This window comes from Dryobates pubescens, chromosome Z (assembly GCF_014839835.1).
Source record: "Dryobates pubescens isolate bDryPub1 chromosome Z, bDryPub1.pri, whole genome shotgun sequence".
Classification (NCBI taxonomy): domain Eukaryota; kingdom Metazoa; phylum Chordata; class Aves; order Piciformes; family Picidae; genus Dryobates; species Dryobates pubescens.
The window spans coordinates 32,471,601-32,484,451 of NC_071657.1; positions in this window are offsets into that span (position 1 = coordinate 32,471,601).

The window sequence follows — 12,851 nt, forward strand, 5'->3', positions numbered from 1 at the left end:
AGTACTGATTTTAAGACGACTGCACTTGCAGCTGCCTTGAAATCAGGAGGCCCAGTGAAATGTTTCACCTGCTGATTATTTGGGTCAAATATGTGTTTTAATACCCACTGTAACACCACCTGTAACACTTGCTAAAGGGACCTGAATTGCTCAACTTGTACTTGTTTGTGAGCTCTGTTTCCAAAATAGAACTAACTATCCGTGGTGACAGAGAGTTTGGGTCAGCAGTGGAGGCTTTTGCAGCTTCTCCCAGCAATGGTGCCATCCCAGCAGGAGAGGTGAGTGATGGCTGTGGGGCCATAGTCCAAGTGATGGCTCTCGTAGCTCTTGTACATCGTCATCATCAGCGGCTACCAGCCCTCAATTGTTTACACTACTCTATCTTTCATTGCCAAGAAACTAGTGAGAAAGTACCTTCAGAACAGAAAGCACCCCATCCCCCTACTTCCCCAGCACTTTTGCTGAGCCTGCCAGCTTATGCTTTCTCAGAGTAATGCTTTCTCTCTCCATTAACTTTCCCTTGCTTGCAGTTTTTGTAACTTTGCAGAAGCTGTATCTAAGATTTATAGTCATAGTGCTGAGTTTTCTTAAGAAAAATATTCAAAATTTTGTGGGTGTAAACCTGATGTGAACAATTATTCTGGAATTGTTTCTGATTGTAGGGGATTTCAGAGATTGGTTATTTTGATGTTTCTGGTCAAATTTTGATAGTGAGCATAATTGATAATGGGTATTCGTGTTAGGTATTTAGTGATTAAGTTCAAGTAGAATGAGTTATTCTGGGAGTTAATAGGTTACCTTTTTTTTTCTCTGTGCCATGACATTTTAAGAGTGCTCTATGAAATAACTGAGGGATATAGTAAACAGATTTTCATTTAGAAAAGCATGCTTTAATTAATGTAACATGGTTTTGTTTCATTTTTTTATGCATTGATTTGATATTTTAATGTAGTTTGTTAAGCTTTCTAGGGATTTTTTCCTGCCTCCACCTGTGAAGATCAATTTTGCAACTCACTGCTGCAATCATCTCAGCAGAAAACAGCACAAATATCATGAGGATGAAAATCAGCAGATCTACCTAACACCAACCTCAATGACTGTCATGATAATCTGAGATGTCACCAGAAAACATCTAAATTAGAACTGTGTATCATGGTCACTTACTTGTTGTGTAATTAGAGAATACGTTCATGCGGATTTATATGTTAACTTCCCAGATATTTTTTTTTGGTGGAAGGGAATGCAAAAGCAGATGCACTTGTGTTGTGTGTAGCAATGGGACTAATTCCAAATATCAAACAACAGGCCATAGCGTCTCATCATTTTTTTTCAAGGTTATCTGGCAAACAGGTGTCATATTGCTGAATTTGGCAGGTTAAAATTTGTTCATGTGTCTGCTGGTACATTCTCCTCAGTCATCATTGCTACTGCTCACACAGGAGAAACTGCCAAAGATGTTATTCGTCATTGGCACCAAGCCTTTTGTACTGCTGGAGTTCCCTGCAACCATGGGGTATAACTCATGTTGCAGGTATCCCTCATTCTCTCACTGGACAAGGTATTACTGAACGTGCTCATGGCACATTAAAATAACTGTTGCAAAAACCAAAAGGGGGAATGGCAAGGGATCCTCCAGAAGCTTGATTGAACAAAGCTACGTATGTTCTAAATTTCTTGCAGATTTTTGTGATTCTTGGGAAACCCCTATAATGTGTCATTGTGGCTCCTTAGCTACCACCAGTGGGGTGCCCTCAAGAGCTAAAGTCAGGATTTGGGATCTGCAAACAGGTCAGTGGTCTGATCCTTGCAATTCAATGTCTTGGGGATGACGGTATGCTTGTGTCTCAACAGATTCTGGACCATGCTGGGTTCCACCAGCATTTTCATCACCCTCTGGACACTGACTGCTGCATCAGTCATGCAGATTCCAAAGCATCCACGAAAGAATGTGTAGGTCACACTTGCTAATGCCCTGAAACAAGATACGCTGTGCCTCTTGGTATCAACACCAATGAATCCTTTCAACACCTGCCTGGTGGGCATTCTGGTGAACGGATGGAAGGACATTACCAAGAAGATTGAACCTCTGAACTTAAAAAGATCATTTTATATACAGTTTTTGTGGAATTTTAACAAAACATTCAGAGGACTTAAAAGCTTTGATGGTTTTACTTGGGAAGGATTTGAAGAGTCTAATTTAACGTTAGACTATATGGCTAAGGGTTGGAATGCTTGGACCCAAGTGCCTTTTGAGGGCTGCATTAGTGCCTCAAGAAATTGATATGTTAGGATTGGTAAAAATGGATAATTGTGTTATGTCTAATGTTATGCTGCACAAAGCCATGAATGTTCAGGATGTTAGCCCAGCGGGGAGGGAGTATGGAAACTATAGTGCCTGGTGTAATCACACTACATTTATAACAATGCCACTGCATTCTTATCCTTGTTGTTTGCTTGCAGATGTTTTCCTTATTTGTGAGGACGGGGCCTGGCCAGCCTTGCCCTCACGGATGAGGGGAGGACCTTGCAGTCCTTGCATGTTGGGAGGATGAGAAACCGCAAGATGAGATAGAGAGGCCACCTGGATGTAGTAGGTTGAGAGGCCAATTCTCCCACCACGAGCAAAAGAAAAGACTCAGACAAACAGATTGCAAAAATGGTGGAAAGTTTAAATGGAAAAACAATGACAGTTTTACAGAGAAACACAAGCACTGTGACAAAAGAGAGATCCCAAAGCATACCCAAAGGCATCCCACCCCCCACCTGGGGGTACCCCCTAAACCCCCAGGGCTCTTTCTCACACCCCCCTGCCCAGCAGTGGACCTAGCAAGGACCAAGAGGGGCCGCGAGGCGGCTTGCCCCATTACCCAGGTAGTGGTGAGGGAAGAAAGAGGAAGAGAGGACCCCCCACTGATGTCTTATAGGGGAGCAGGACATTATGGGATGAAATACCTGGCTTCCTATGCCCACCCACTGGGCTGGACCCTTTTGGGACATCACAGGTGTGGCTTGTGCAGTGGCATCAGGGGCGGGCACCCAGCCTGAGCCATCACACTGGACTAGCTTAATGAGTAACTGTAGCAATGCTTTCAGTAACCCATAAGAATCTTGAGAAAAGTTTGTTAACCAATCACATGCAGCCACATTAACAACAGACATACAGATATGTGTTGTTTGCTGGAATAAATAGAGTTGTTTGTCTTTCTCTATACTCTGCTTGCATTTGTCTTCGTCACTTTGGCCATTACTCTTATCCCTATACAGCGACACTCCTGTTCCTTTCAGTGTACATCCCTGCCACTGAGTGAACTGAACAGAACACAACTTGAGCTCCTGCCCCATCAATCAATTGACCAAGGGCCTTGAATTCCTTTCTGATTGTCCTGGTACCCTTCTTATAAGCTCATTGCTGCCAACTTGGTTTACCAGCAATGGGCAATAGTCAGAAGGCTGTATTAGCTTTGGTAGTCTGCTAGTGATGTCCCTTACCTGTGCCCCAGGTAGGCAGCAGACTTTCCTGTGGAATGGGTCAGGAAGACATAGAGGTCCCTCTGTTCCCCTCATGAGAGTGTCACCAACAACAATTACCCTCCTGTTTTCCTTTATGGTAGCAGTCTTGATGGAAGGTGGGGACTGATTTGCTTCAGGCATCCCCTCAGATGGTTCCTCTTCTGTCTTCTCATCCACATTGCCCTCAACTTGCATTGCCTCATAGTTATTGTGCAAGGGCAACAGGGGAGGCAAAGAGGGCCAGGATGGAGTCCTCATGCTTCTCCTAATAGGGATCTGTACCCATTCCTCCCTGTATCCTGGGTCACCTCCCTCAATGAGGGGAGTCTGTAAATCCTGCTCCCACATGTCTAACTCCCTTTCACATTCCCTTCCAGACCCAAGTCTTATTACTTCTTCCTTTAGCTCAGCCACCAGATTGAGAAGATAATTCACCTGGTCACGCCTAACAGCGGTGTTGTCTCCATCACCCTCCATTTCAAGTGCCAGACTCCAGCCCTCTCTGCAGATAGCAGCCTGGACACCTGCATGCTTGTGCGCAGGCTTTGTAACAGTGTATCAAGAAAGAATATTTGTGTGTTCTTCCCATGCTTTCAGAGTCATGAAGCTAGTAGCCATCTCATGAGTTGAACAGAAGCACAAAGGCAATTTACTCTCATTGCAAAGAACAGTCTTATATTGGGCAAATTATTTAAATAAGTAACCATCCAGGGGTTGACAGCACTGTTCTCAAGCAAAAATATCCTTCCATGAAGTCGGATACTTCTATTTATGTATGCACAGGCATTCTTTAGCAATGGTGTTCTTGAATGAAAAGGGTGTTTAACAGAATTGCTGCTCCATTTCCTTTCAATATTAATCTGTCTTCAATTTCTAAACTCTCACAACATACTTAACACAAACTGCTGCTATGGAAAGTCATGAATATCACTGTACCTTGATCCTTCCACCAGTAAAACATCTATGAATTTAAGGCTTCATTTAAAATTTTATAGTATGTTGACAAATGTTGATAGTTCTCATATCCATGAAATCCATATTTATGTGAATTTATGTATATGTTAAATGTGAGTATGAATTTTCTTTCCCTTCTTTCTTTAAATATACTATTTCATTATTTTTTTCCTGTCACAGAAAGCAAATAGTCACATCCTGGCCCTATTAAAATCATTGGCAAAACTCCCAAGTCTGAAATGGAGCCAGGATTTTACTTGGTAAATCTGCTTGACTGTGTTTTGCATTTTAATAGTATTATATCTTCTGTTTGAATTAGGTAGCATGCAAATGTGAATACAAGTTTATAGAAAAAAAAAAAACCTGAATATTATTTTGCCACATTTAAAATAGAATGCATCTGAGCTGCAGTTCTTTGTGTTCCTTTGATAGATATTCAAAAGCATCTGAAGACTCTTTTGATTTCTCACAACAATTTGGAACACCAATATTTTTTTCAGCATTTTTCATATAAAATGTCCCCAACATTTTCTAGTTAAATTCTATGCCTTACTCTCCTTTAAGATAATGAGTCTTTCATTGGGTCTTTTCAATTTCTCCTCAATCCCAAGACATGCTTTCATCACTTTGGAGTTAGTGACATGGTGCAAACGCTTCTCATGTAAAAGGACAGTCATGGCAGTATCTAAAGCTCAAGGAAAGTCAGCATTGGTAGAGCTAGTTTGTTCAAGAGCATGTATATGCTACAAAAAGGCAGAGTGGCAATGGGATCAGTGCAATAAATAGAAACAATTTAAAATTCTAAACAGAACCTTTAAAAGATAAAGATGTAATTGGATCAAGAAGTAGGTAATTCAGTTTAGCTGGGCTAAAGCTTAGTTAAGTTTGATACATAATTTTATGACAAGCTGAGCACTCTACTTAAAGCATCTTCTGTTAGACCTACATGACTAACCACCACCATCCTCCCAAGAGAGATAGTCAGTTCCTGTCTTTTATATGAATTTGAGAGGAAACCAGACGAGGTTATCTTTCACACAAACTTGTGCGCACGCGCGCACACACACACACACATATTTCTGAGATGACAGGTACAAATAACTCAGACAAACAATAAACCTATTTTGAAATATGGCATGGAAAGTCATAAGATTGTCATGATCCCCGGACCTTGCATATTCATTTCAGTGATAACCCAGCTGTCAAGTAGGCTTAGATGAGCTTCACCTTTACATAGAATACATAGAATAAACCAGGTTGGAAGAGACCTTCAAGATCATCGCGTCCAACCCATCAACCAATCCAACACCGCCCAAGCAACTAACCCACAGCACCAAGCACCCTGTCAAGTCTTCTCCTAAAAACCTCCAGTGATGGCGACTCCACCACCTCCCCAGGCAGCCCATTCCAATGTGCAATCACTCTTTCTGTATAGAACTTTTTTCTAACATCCAGCCTGAATCTCCCCTGGCGCAGCCTGAGACTGTGTCCTCTTGTTCTGGTACTGCTTGCCTGGGAGAAGAGACCAACATCCGTCTGTCTACAACCTCCCTTCAGGTAGTTGTAGAGAGTAATAAGGTCACCCCTGAGTCTCCTCTTCTCCAGGCTAAGCAACCCCAGCTCCCTCAGCCTCTCCTCGTAGGGCTTATGTTCCAAACCCCTCACCAACTTTGTTGCTCTTCTCTGGACTCGTTCCAGCAAGTCAACATCCTTCCTAAACTGAGGGGCCCAGAACTGGACACAGTACTCGAGGTGTGGCCTAACCAGTGCAGTGTACAGGGGCAGAATGACCTCCCTGCTCCTGCTGGCCACACTGTTCCTGATGCAGGCCAGGATGCCATTGGCCCTCTTAGCTGCCTGGGCACACTGCAGGCTCATGTTCAGTCTACCGTCGACCAGCACCCCCAGGTCCCTCTCAGCCTGACTGCTCTCCAGCCACTCTGACCCCAGCCTGTAGCTCTGCATGGGGTTGCTGTGGCCAATGTGCAGAACCCGGCACTTGGATGTGTTAAATCTCATGCCGTTGGACTCTGCCCATCTGTCCAGCCTGTCGAGGTCCCTCTGCAGAGCCTCTCTACCCTCCAGCAGATCAACTCCTGCGCCCAGCTTGGTGTCGTCAGCAAATTTACTGATGATGGACTCGATGCCCTCGTCCAGATCATCAATAAAGATGTTAAAGAGCATGGGGCCCAGCACTGATCCCTGGGGCACACCACTGGTGACTGGCTGCCAGCTGGATGTGGCACCATTCACTACCACTCTCTGGGCTCGGCCCTCCAGCCAGTTCCTAACCCATCGCAGTGTGCTCCCATCCAAGCCATGGGCTGATAGCTTGGCCAGGAGTTTGCTGTGGGGGACGGTGTCAAAGGCCTTGCTGAGGTCCAGGTAGACTACATCCACAGCCATGCCACAGCATTTCACAAAGCAGAAGCATTAAACTCTTACCCATGATTTTCACCACAGAGTTTCATGTAGTCTTTTGAGTTTCCAATACTCAGACAATGGAGGCAACTAGAAGAAAAATGCTGTCTTTGATTTGGGTTGGGAATCAGTCCTTTAGGAAAACAGTGCAGACATTAAACTCCTGATACACTGGTGCTAAGGAAACCCTGTACATGGCTCTGTACTAACTAGAGTTTCCTAAGCATTAATTGTGCCTAAGTATACTGACACACTGTGGTTCAGTCAAAAGATAGTGAAGTTTTCATTTACAAAGACTGTGCTAATATCCCCTAAGAAGCGTTGTCCAACTTGTTAATAGAAGGGAGATGAAGTATACAAGATGGGAGTTTCCCATCCATATTCAATGGGATCATCCCTCCAGGCATGGCTTGAATTCTTTCAGTAAATTGCAATGGACCTTGCCATCTGCTTAAAGCTACAGAGCTTTGTGCTTTTATTTTCGTGTTCATCCACCTTGACTAGAACAAAATGTTGCTTGGCTCAATGGTCTAAAGAGCTCAAACTTCCTTTCTTAGAGTCATAGGTTTTATGCTATAGGTTTCTAAGTAAGTTAATAACTGGATGACCAGCATGTTGTAAATCTATCTGCTATGGACATGTTCTAAAAAAAATAATACTGTTACAACTGTGGCTGGTCATTTGATCCCACTTTAAAATGCTCCTTTATGGAAAAAGTTTATAGTCAGAACCAGCCATAATACACTGAAGTTTTGTGTAGGAATCTGATTCCCATGCAGCCAGACACTGTTTAACATACGTACAAAACTTCACAATTTCTAACTACCTGAACTGCTTTTTGCTCTTTCTGTTCCTAAAGAGGGGAAAGAACTCCACAAAACAGAAGTGGTGCTTGATAGAAGAATTTTTCACCCTGTCTCATTTACTAATTATAAAGACTACATAAAACATAGTTATATAATACCATTTTCCTTCAAAAACATTTTTAGCCACACAGTTAGTTTCATAGTATGCTTCAGAAAAATTCTTTATGATAGAGAAGCTCCCACCACCAGTAAAGCATGAAGAGATACATGCAAAACTGCATGGGTAAAGTTTTTACCCAGACAAGCAGCATCTCTATCATTAGCCAAATCAGTTATTATTTTATAAATATAGGTCCAAAAAATCCAGCCAACAGCCCATCCAAAAACTTGGACTATTAAGAGTCTGTAAAATTAACATCTCTACTTCAAATCCTTTCTTTCCAAACAAAGTATTATTTTTTCAAATGAAGTATTATTTTTTAACCCCCATATTGGAAATGCCAAGAATATCTCTGCTGGTTTGAGCTTTGCCAGGAGTCTGAAAGACAAATTGTAACAAATATAGAGATTCCTCCCTCTTCCTCCCTTTTTTTTTTTTTCCTGGTAATTTAAAACTAAAAGGGTAGGGGAAGGTAAAGGTAAATTCATGAAAGAAATAGTCCAGAATCAGTTTGGAAGTAGGAGAGGTAAATTTTTTAACAAAATACATGTACAACAATAACAGGGAGGGTTCATGAAGGTAAGGGATAAGGATAAGTAGGCAAATATACAAAACCATGCCTGAATGGCCTTGTATTTCACTAGATGTAAGTGGATTCACTTCTTTAGAAACCGTGGCTGCAGCTTGGAAAAGTAGGCTTCAATCACGTGGTCAGTGCAGGAAGCAGCAGCAGCAGAGAATCTCTCTCAAGTAGGCAAAGCCAGGAAAGAGACAGCAGTAAAAGATGTCTGCCCTTTTTGTAGGCTTGCTGGACAGGAAGGGGGAGTGGAACCCCTCTACAACTACCTGAAGGGTGGTTGTAGCCAGGAAGGGGTTGGTCTCTTCTCCCCGGCAACCAGCACCAAAACAAGGGGACACAGTCTCAAGCTGCTCCAGGGGAGGTTTAGACTCAAAGTGAGGAGAAAGTTCTTCACTGAGTGAGTTGTTCGTCATTGGACTGGGCTGCCCAGGGAGGTGGTGGAGTCACCATCCCTGGAGGTGTTCAAGAGGAGATTGGACGTGGCACTTGGTGCCATGGTCTAGTCATGAGGTCTGTGGAGACAGGTTGGACTCGATGATCCTTGGGGTCTCTTCCAGCCTTAATTACACTGTGATACTGTGATACTGTGATACTGTGATATTGTGAACAGACCACCTTTGCCAGGGGATGCCTCCTCTTGGGAGAGGGAAAACCAAGTCTCTCTCTGCCCACCTGGATCAAGTTTCTTTTGTCCACCTGGGGACTGGGTTCTTTCAGCCCAGTGTAGTGGTTTGAGCCTTAACTGGGACTTAAAAGCTCAGAGGGGGGCAAGGCTGAGAATCCCTCCCCCACTCCCCCTCTTCCCTCACAACAGAGAGAGAAGAAAAAAAAAGGGAAGGACCAAATCCACCAAGAAATAATTTGGAGTTGGCTTGGAAGTAAAGAGATGAAGAGTTTTCTTTAAACATTTTATATATATATATATACATAAATATATATATATATATATATAACAATAACAGGTAAGGTTCACAAGGGGCAAGGAACTGGGATGGATGGGAGGAAAAAAAATACAAGAATACAAAAACAGTCTCTCTGAAGAGGTGTAGAGGCAGCAGCCGGGAAAAGGATCAGGCCTGACCACATGGCAGATAAAGCAGGAAGGCAGCTGCAGTAGCTGTCATCCAGGAAAGGCGGGAGCCAAGAAGTGCTAATGGCTGCAGTGTCCTCCCTTTTATACCTTAGCTGGGCGGGGAGGGGGAGTGGAAGAGATGCAGTTTCCCAGGGGGAAAACACCCTGCAGGGAGGGCAAAGAACTCACAAGCCCTCCTCCCTGTTTTCAGGGTGTAACCCATCACACCCAGGACACTCACCTGCATCCCTGGAAAGGTAATGGAGCAACTTACCCTCAGCACTGTCCTTAGACACATCAAGGACCTCGACAGGCTGGACAGATGGGCAGAATCCAACAGCATGAGATTTAACACATCCAAGTGCCAGCTTCTGCACATTGGCCACAACAACCCCATGCAGTGCTACAGGCTGGGGTCAGAGTGGCTGGAGAGCAGCCACGTGGAGAGGGACCTGGGGGTGCTGGTTGATGGTAGGCTGAACATGAGCCTGCAGTGTGCCTACACAGCCAAGAGGGCCAATGGCATCCTGGCCTGCATCAGGAACAGTGTGGCCAGCAGGAGCAGGGAGGTCATTCTCCCCCTGTACACTGTACTGGTTAGGCCACACCTTGAGTCCTGTGTCCAGTTCTGGGCCCCTCAGTTTAGGAAGGATGTTGACTTGCTGGAACATGTCCAGAGAAGGTCAACAAAGTTGGTGAGGGGCTTGGAACACAAGCCCTACGAGGAGAGGCTGAGGGAGCTGGGGTTGCTTAGCCTGGAGAAGAGGAGACTCAGGGGTGACCTTATTGCTGTCTACAACTACCTGAAGGGAGGTTGTAGACAGGCAGCGGTTGGTCTCTTCTCCCAGTGTGACCGTTTGACGCTGTGCCTTTAAGAAAGGGACACACTGGCTAAATGTTTATAAAATATTTTGGTATTCTAAACGAATTTCATTGGTAGAATTGTGGGAGGAGAGATTGGACCCAGGGGAGTTGGGAACTTTCTCTCGGTCTTCCTTCCTTCACTGTCCCTCTCGGCTGGATCTGCTTCTGGGCTTCTTGCCAAGAGATAAGAACTAACAAACTGCCGGTGCCAGGCCTTTCTTCCTTTCCTGCCCTGTTAACCTTCCACATCTCTTTTCTACCTCTATTGGGGGAGAAGGTAGGTAGGGGGGTGAAGGGGGCACAGGGGGAAGCCCCCTCTGTGGGGGGTCTGGTTTCTGGTTGAGTTTATTTGCTATATATCCCTGTATATATTGTAAAATACCTGTATTTGTTGTGTTACATATAATCTGTTTCCTTGTAAAATATACTCTCATTTCTCCAACTGGGTTTAGCCGTGGTCTCTTTCTCAGTGGGGGAGGGACAGCAGAGCCTTTCCTTTCAAACCACCACACCCAGGCAGCCAGTACCAGAACAAGAGGACAGCCTCAGGCTCTGCCAGGGGAGGTTTAGGCTGGAGGTTAGGAAGAAGTTCTACACAGAGAGAGTGATTGCCCATTGGAATGGGCTGCTGGGGGAGGTGGTGGAGTCACCATCATTGGAGGTATTCAGAGGAGACTTGATAGGGTGCTTGGTTGCATGGTTTAGTTGATTAGGTGGTGTTGCATGATATGTTGGATGCGGTGATCTTGAAGGTCTCTTCCAACCTGGTCTATTCTATTCTATTCTATTCTATTCTATTCTATTCTATTCTATTCTATTCTATTCTATTCTATTCTATTCTATTCTATTCTGTTTTGTTCTGTTTTGTTCTATTCTATTCTGTTTTGTTCTATTCTAATGACAAGACAGTCATTAGGAGCAGTCAACATGGTTTTACCAAAGGGAAGTCATGTCCGATCAATCTGATAGCCTTTTATGCTAACAAGCCATAACTAGGTAGATAGATGATGGTAGAGCAGTGCATGTGGTTTACGTTGATTACAGCAAAGCATTTGACACTGTCTCCCACTCCCTCAGCCTCTCCTCATAAGGCTTGTTCTTGTGACCCCTCACCAGCATTGTTGCCCTTCTCTGGACACATTCCAGCAATTCAACATCTTTCCTAAACTGAGGGGCAAAGAACTGGACACAGGACTCAAGGTGTGGCCTAACCAGTGCTGAGTAGAGGGCCAGAATGACCTCCCTGCTCCTGCTGGCCACAATATTTCTGATGCAGGCCAGGATGCCATTGGCCTTCTTGCTCACCTGGGCACACTGGTGGCTCATGTTGAGCGTACTACTGTGTGGTGAAGAGGTTATTAACTTTATGAATATGAAATATGAATTATGAAAATATTATTTTCATTGATTATCAAACTATTAATAACCAATGCATCACCAATTTATATACATGGTCTAGTGCACGTTCGTGAAATACATTCCACAAGTGGCTTAATGTTATGATTAGAACTTAATTGAACTAGTTACAGACTATTTCTATATTTATATAATGAAGGGTGCAGTTCCCCCGCTTGGCCACTAGATGGCGACTCGGCAGGACGCGGGCGGCTTCTGGCTACACACAGCAGTATTATAATCTTTTTATACGTCAGCGATTACTCTGCTAGATGCGGACACTTTGAACTGAGTGCTAGTGGATGGAAAGCACGTAGAAGATACTCTCTGGCTATTGTTTGTAGCAAAGTGGGGGTCTGGCAGACGAGTGTCACTGGAACGGTTCCTAGTTGAGTTGGATGGCGATTTTGGGTTACTGTCTCCTCTCTCCACAGCAGTGGAGAGGGAATAATGGAACCTGGGCTTAGCTCAAAAGCAGGTTCCCTTCAGGACTCGGTCGATTCCCTCCAGACGACAGGGATCTGTCCTGGTTGGGGTCAGCCTGTAGGGTTGGCCCTTGTAAGTCTGCTCGCATGACAGGGCGGGGCGACAGTTGCCGGTAGGCAGGCTAGGAGGACATGGCAGCAGGCAAAACTGCGGGGTCAGCCCAGATACGGCAATTCTAGGCATATGTGGACTCTGTCTCGATCAAGTCCCTTCTCCCCAGTAACTGGGCAGGTCTTACCCTCAGGGGTTGGTCCAGTCCTCCGGTGACACGGTGGGCTCTCCCGGTCGATACGACTGGCTGTGGCGACGCTGGGCTCCTCAGGCTCAGCGAAGGTCCTCCCTCTGTGGAGATGATTCTCCAACTGCTTCTCACGATGCAGAGGCTTTCAGTATGTGTGCATGTATAACAGAAGCTAACAACAATAAGCTCAATAGCAGAGGCTGCGGCTCGAGAGCTGTTCTCTTGAGCAAGCACAGAGACAAAGTGAAAGCGGAGGCAACTTGTTTACCAACTGGGGTGATACTTATAGATTCCTCGAGGCTGGGTTTGACCAATGGGCACTCTCATAAACATCTGGCTTCAGCCTATAGAAAGCGTGAAGC